This window comes from Petromyzon marinus, unplaced genomic scaffold, assembly GCF_048934315.1.
Source record: "Petromyzon marinus isolate PM22_M1 ecotype Great Lakes invasive population unplaced genomic scaffold, UKy_Petmar_22M1.pri1.0 PM_Scaffold_141, whole genome shotgun sequence".
NCBI classification, from domain to species: domain Eukaryota; kingdom Metazoa; phylum Chordata; class Hyperoartia; order Petromyzontiformes; family Petromyzontidae; genus Petromyzon; species Petromyzon marinus.
Genome location: NW_027423104.1, coordinates 37,918 through 45,348, shown reverse-complemented (window position 1 = coordinate 45,348; position 7,431 = coordinate 37,918). Strand labels below are relative to the sequence as shown.

At 47.2% G+C, this 7,431-nt stretch overlaps 1 long non-coding RNA gene across 1 annotated transcript; it reads left to right on the top strand.

Moving 5' to 3' along the window:
* Positions 1–2,267: 2,267 nt before the first annotated feature.
* LOC142922705 (uncharacterized) lies at positions 2,268–6,574 on the top strand. Its single transcript, XR_012940248.1, has 2 exons — positions 2,268–2,463; positions 4,523–6,574. It is a non-coding gene; the product is annotated as an uncharacterized LOC142922705 (long non-coding RNA).
* Positions 6,575–7,431: the final 857 nt, after the last annotated feature.

The following is a 7,431-nucleotide window of genomic DNA, read 5'->3' as shown; positions in this document are numbered from 1 at the left end:
GCTCTTGGGCCGCGAGGCCTCCCCCTGGGCCCGCGGCGCCACGCGGAGACCGCGACAGCAGCAGCAGCAGGAGGTGGTGGTGGTGTTTGTGGTTGTAGGCACGGGAGAGGTGGTGGTGGTGTTTGTGGTTGTAGGCACGGGAGAGGTGGTGGTGGTGGTGGTGTTTGTGGTTGTAGGCACGGGAGAGGTGGTGGTGGTGTTTGTGGTTGTAGGCACGGGAGAGGTGGTCACGGACAGGCGGTGAGTGCCGGGTGATGGAGGGGGGGTGAGGGAGTGGATTGCAGGGTGAGTGAGTTAATGAGGAGAATTAATAGGTGAGGAGGGTGAGTGAGTTGAAGGGTGAGGTGAGTGAGTGGGTGAGTGGTGAGTTCACGACAGGGAGATTGGGGCTGAGTGAGTGAACGCAGCGCACGGTAAAGATCCCCTGAGAGCATTCGCAAGAGTTGGACATTGAGTGCCGCTGTCAGGGTCCACACGCAAATTACTCACTTGGCATGATATACAAATTAACCATTGTAAACGATAACTTTAAAAAGTCCGCTATTTGTCAGAGCTAATGCGATGTGCCTTCAGCATATTTGTAGCACGTTAACCAACGTCAACATCGTCATTTAGAGTAACCATTAGTCCATACGTGTCACTTGCTAATAGTCCCCGGGTCAATCACAACTTTGCCGTGCGTGCAGGCTTTGTCTCTGGCTGCTCGCTAGGGCTGCGATGCCTTTCCATGCCACAAGATGACGTTCATTGCTCCTTCCACACCGCGACAATATTTACTGCAGTGTTCTATAACGCGGTAGTTGCGTTGCTGAATAACACCGCGTTGTGTAAACTCCCTCGTTACAATGACTAATACAGGGTAAAGCACAGTCCGTGATAACAGCGTGAGATGCGTGTGTCGGCTGAACAAAGACCGAGGCGCGTGGGGAGCATCAGGAAGCATCCAGCAGCATCCCAATGCCTCGTGTGACGCTGTGCCCAGGCAGCCGTACAACCGCACATTCCTACTCGCGCGACGTGGTTCTGTTGACTCAATCGCGTTATATCCACTTAGCATCCGTGTCATAAAACGTGTTCCCTAATACATCCATCGTGCTATATCCAATTGGCGTTATGAAAACACGCGTTGAGGCAGAACGAACTCTATAAACTATTTTTATTTTACCAGGTGAGACCCACTGAGCTATGTGGCTGTTTTCCAGAAGCGACCTGTCCACAAATGATAGATCTGCTAAATGGCTAATCACGTTAGAAATGTGTAGCACCAGCCACAAATACTCTAGACATGGGATCCCCTTTGACAGGGTCAGTGTCTACTTAGATTCATTCACTCCGCCTATTGTCATGTGGCGTGTGCAGCTGCGTCGTGACACTTGGTAGAGTGCTGTCTTTGAGGCAGAGAGCTTTACAACCGTGTGCGGTGGTTAATTTGCTTAACAGCTTTACACCGAACTCCTTGCTTGTGTTAAAACATGTTTGCGACTTTGCTGATCAAGAACTATGCAGATTTAGATTAATAGTAACATGTATTTGGTGTGAGATGAACTTCCAAACAATTTCCTTTGCTCAACATCTTGGAATTAATGTCTTTTTAAATGGTCAGCTTAAGTGATTCCGTGATGTTTATGTAACTTGACCATTAAGAATATCTATGGAGCACAATTATTTCAATATTATTTGTCATAAGTAAACTTTAAACTGAACCCATATGTGATATTATATTGCCTGATTATTTTATTTTTTAATGTAGTCTACATGCTCTTCTGGGGATATTACCCCACATTTACCATTCATTGATGTTCCCTTTGACATTGGTAATTGGCATTGTCACACCATAGTAATTCATGGGCAATTATGTAATTCTCTCTGTGTCTATCTTTCTCTGCATCTACCTGTGTGGTTGTCTCTCTCTGCCGGTGTGTTTTTCTCTATATGCGTCTCTCGTGTGTCTCTGTGTGTGCCTCTCTCTGTGTGTGGATGTCTCTCGGTGTCTGTGTCTCTCTTTCCTTTTCCACGATGTGGTGTTGTATTTACATGCAAATTCTACCTCTAGCCCCGCCCACTTACCCTTGGGCTGAGCTTATCTCAAGCCAATATAACTTCGTGTTTCAGCAGCTTTCTCGCTATATTTTTTCACCTGATGATGGTTGCTTGTGTTGCGATCGAAACGTCGTGATCTATTATCTTTTCTACCTACGTGACTTTACCGAAAGAACCAAAGAGTATTGTGATTGTAATTTTGATTGTGATCGTTGTGGTGGTGGTGATATTGATGGTGGTGTTAACAATAGTGGTGATTTTGGTGGTTGTAATGGTGGTATTGATGGTGGTAATGGTGGTTGACTATTACTCCTCTCGTGTCCTTACTTCCACCACCAGGTTTAAGAATCTCCTGGTGTCTGTGCTGGAGGTGGACGTCGGATATCTGTGCGGTCTGGAGCGGTGGACAATAGACTTCTGCAGGTGGACGCACTGGGCAGGGGGCAAGATGGTGGTGGCCTTAGAGACCCACTTACTCCCACAGAGAGCCATAGACTCACTCACAGAGTACATTCACACAGAGAGCCAAAGTCTCACTGACACAGAGCCATAGGCTCACTCACATGGAGACACATAGACTCACTTAAACAGAGAACCATTGATTAACCCACACAGAGAACCATAGAGTCACTCGCACAGACTCACACAGAGAGACATAGACTCACTGACGTAGAGGACTATATGCAGTACATCCTCGTCTTTTATGTAATGTGTTTCGCTTAGCGCACACCACACCCACTATAACTCGATTAGCACATGACAGACTGCTCTTATGAGTGGTGTGGGTGTTGGCAGCGTTGTTCTGTATTGCTGGGAGCTGTTGCTGTACCGGTGCGCACTGTGTTACGTGGCGTGTCATCCTCTTCCTCAGCCTTTGTTCCAGCATCTGTGTGTAGTGTCATCTCACTCACTCCCTTATAGTTTTCACTCATCATATCTCCCTTTCATGTCCTTTGTATGTATTTTGATAAATGTAACACAATTTTTTATTATTATTTGGCTGCTATAAATTTCCACGTCATAAGCTACTTCATTCATCTATCATTTGTCGCCAGTTCGCTTCTGAAATAGAAGCTAATAGCTTAGAGGGCTTTACTAGGTAAGATAAAAATAGTTTATTTTTATTTTTTTGTGATTTGCTTACCTTTTCTATACTTTTCACTTCGATTGTGTTTTTGCATCGTTTGTTCTTGTAACTTTCTGTACCACCCCAACTGGAAATCTGTGAAAAAGGGCTTTTTAGATTCCTCCAGTATAAATAAAGATTATAATATAGATCTTCTACATATACACAACCCATTTAAAATAAACATAGAAAACAGTGTACTGTACTCTCAATAAAAAATAATAATGAAAGTTATATTGTGCTAAAACGGAGCCTCCCCCTTTACCGTTTTTCCTTGTAGAAAAGTGTTCTGCTTGACGTAAAATAGCTTTAAGCAGCAATTTTCGACAACGCAACCCCCGCGTTAAGCAAGGATATGTTGTACTCACTTACACAGAGAGACATAGACTCAAACTTGATTTGGCACTTTCGTGACTGCAGGAATTACTCTTTGGTTATTTCGGTAAAGTCACGTAGACATAGACTCGCACAGAAAGCCATAAACTCACTCGAACAGAGAGACTTGGAGTCAATCACACAGAGCCATCGACTCATTCAAACACAGATGATGATAACAGATACCCATGAACTCACATTGAGACCCATGGACTCACACAGAGACCAGTAAACTTACCAGACCCGTAGACTCACAGAGACGCATAGACTTACAGAGAGGTATAGACTTACACAGAGACCCATAGACTTACAGAGAGGTAAAGACTTACACAGAGACCCATAGACTGGTGAGCGAGATTTGAACTCAGATCACCATATTTGTAGCACAGCACATTCGCCGATACACTTCCGTTCACCTTACACACTCACACACACACTCACATGCTCACTCATTCACGCAACCAGATGCTCACTTACACATTCAATCAATCACTCAATCACTCACACATTCGCGTTTTATTGCATGTAGCAATATCTTCAGGAGCTAAATGTCAATTATTGAGGTCTGTTAAGATAAGCGAGTGTGTGGGTGTGTGGATGACATAGCAATAGTGGGTGACTAGGTGAGTGAAGAGGTGAGCTCAGTAGCATGTTGCAGGTCTTCCCCAGGACAAGGCAGGTCATATTTAGGGTAACATGTTGATTGACTGGGTTGAGTGTTGTGTGTTTGTGAGCGAGTAGGTGAGCTCACTCGAATGTCGCAGGTCTCGCCCAGCGTTTTCCAATCAAAGATTAAACAGATGAATGAGTGGTGGGATTTTTGTTATTGTTTTCAGGTGAGCAGCACCACCTTAACACAAATATCTGTATTACACCTTCATCCATGTAATAGCTGTGTCCGTCTTACACCTCCATTTTCTTAGAAGCCTCTGGATTTGACATAGGGCATCATTTCTGTGTGTGTGTGTCTGTGTGACCCAGTCCTGGACCTTCCCTCGGTCGACTCACCCTCTAAAGAGTACCTGGTGCAGTGTCTATAATAAACATCAGCAATTGGGAGAGACAAAGGTGGCCGCGTGCATGGTGTTGGCCACATCACATCCCCACAGCGGATTTTGGTGAACCATCAAACAAAGACGGTCGCTGCATCGCGCTTTCAGAAGAGCTTCTGCGGCCGTCTCGAACGCTCTTCCTTCTGATATCAGGAAGCCACTGGAGCTGTGCACTTTTACATCTTGATTGAAAACTAATTTCTTTAGAACTACTTTTTGTGCTGAGTTTGATGTCCTTCCCCTGCACCTCCGATTAGCACGGTTGGCTACGTTCCGTGCCAAAGAAGTTCAGTATACAAAATACATACCACCCCCTCGTGTGTTCCACAGCACAAGGATCCACAACTTGCCCTAACACGTCTATTGAGGCTACTTTGGTGACCTGTGTGGGTGCATAATTAATTCTCATTATTTAATGAAATGGTCTTCATCAACAAAGGACACGAGTCCATTGAGGGATGGGGACAGCGTGGGGCCCTTCGTGGAGCTGATTCTCACAACGGCGGAGGAAGAGTTGGAGGGATGCAGCAGAGGAGGGGGTGGCACCGCACGATGTTCATGCTGAGAGTGAACGTGGCACTAGGAGAGGCTCCGGAGTTGGGCCTCCTCAGGGCGACTGGCGATAGAGTGGAGAAGTCGAGGTGAGAGTGACTCGGGGAATGGGGGTGAGGTGAGTCGAGGGGTGACTCGGGGAGTGAGATTAGTGGAGGGGTGACTAGGGGAGTGGGCGTGCACCTGATTATGCACGAATGTGAGTGGACTACCCATGCATTCATCATCATTATCTGCATCATCACCAGTGGTAAATCCACCTTCTGTGGCCAGACCACCAAGATTATATGGCCTTCCAAATATACATAAAGAAGATACACCCTTCGTCCCATCGTCTCCCCTATCAACTCCCCCACCTACAAACTGGCTCGTTTTCTGTCTGATATCCTGCGACCTTTTACTGGAAAAAACACCTCTGCAGTATTAAACTCTACTCACCTGGTATCGACAATCAAGGGTATTTCCCTATCCCCAGACGACCTGCTTGCCAGTTTTGATGTGGCTTCCTTATTCACCAAAGTTCCTGTACTTGACACCATCACAATCATTGAAGACTTGGTTCATCAAGGACTGTATACTGATGTACCACCCCTGGTGAGACACTGCTTAACCAACACATACTTCACCTGGAATGGAACTTTCTACAAACAAACTGAGAGCACCCCAATGGGCTCCCCCCTATCTCCGGTTGTAGCCAACGTGTTCATGGAAAAAATTGAAACTGACGCCATCCAGACTGCCACTCTACGCCCGACCTTATGGAAGAGGTACGTGGATGACACTTTTGTCATCTGCCCACATGGCCTGCCTGCTCTAGGCCAATTCCTCGACCACATTAAGTCCATACACCCAGCCATCAGATTTACCATGGAAGTCGAAAAAGAAGGCAAGCTACCCTTTTTGGATGTCCTAATTAAAAGGAGACCTGATGGTTCAATGAGCCACTCTGTCTACAGGAAACCTACCCATGCGGATGCTACCTTAAAACCGGATTCCCACCACCATCCATCCTAGAAGAACTCCCTCATCAAGACTCTATACCATAGAGCCCAATGCATTTCCGACCAGGAACACATTGCCAGTGAACTCAAGCACGTACACCAAGCTCTCAAGGGTTATGGTTACTCCGACTACACAATCCGCAAAGTCATCACTCCAGTCATGAAGAAGGATCCGCTTGAGGAGCCATTCAAAACCATCACCTTACCTTACCTTGCGGGGGTCACAAAAAAGATCTCCAAAATCCTGAATAAAAACAAGATCCAGGTCCGATTCAACACAGTACATAAAATCCGTGATCTGGTTCCTTCTGTAAAAGATGCGATTCCAGACATACAGTACCCGGGTGTTTACAAACTAAGTTGCCTCTCAGTTTAACACGTAGGCTTTCGCGACCAATATTATTCATAATAAAGGTTTTTGGGTTAGATCGCGTTATTTTTAAATGTGTCGTAACCCTCCACCACCCGACATGGCCAATCAGCAAAAAAAGTGTCACATTGACAAAAGACAAATAATTCACTACTTTAGCCCACCGGTGTGTTGAAGAGTGAATCCACAACATTTACAGTTTGGGTACTACGTTTCGCTGGTAAGTATGGTTTTTAAAATTTTATTCAGTATCTCAGCGGAGACAACAAAACAAAGCAAAAACCGAGGGGCCGCCCCCTCGCTCGCACCATAAAGGCCCCGCTCGGCCACCGACCCATCCTCTGGACCGGAGTCAACCCTGCCCCCCCCCCCCCCCCGACCGCCCTAGCCCACCCTGGGTAGCGGCCACTTCCATCGTTCCCTTGCGGCATCGCGCCCCATTTTCACCCGGTCCACCTCCACCACCCTTTCCAACAATCTCCTCGCAACATAACATGTCTCCAACGGGGACATCGGGGACCCCTCCAGCTCCTTCTTTCGCGCGTTCCACAGCGCCTCCTTCGTCGCTCCTATTACAGCCCACACCTGGTCCCTGTCCTCCCTCCCCACCCCCCGCAGCTCTCCCCACATGACGTCCCATGCCGTCACCCTCGACAGCGCGAAACGGGCCAGCAACGGCTTACTCCTCCTCCAGACCTCCTGGGCAAAAGGGCACGCCACCATCACATGCGCTGCAGTTTCGTCCACGTTGCAGCCCCTCAGGCACTTGGGGGTATGCGCCATTTGGCGGCTGTACAAGTTACCCCGCGTCTCCAACCTGTCCCGGACAGCCAGCCATGACAGGTCCCTCTGCTCCTTCGTGAGCGCTGCCGACAACACATTCCTCCAAATCTTCCCGTGCATCTCCCTCCTCGC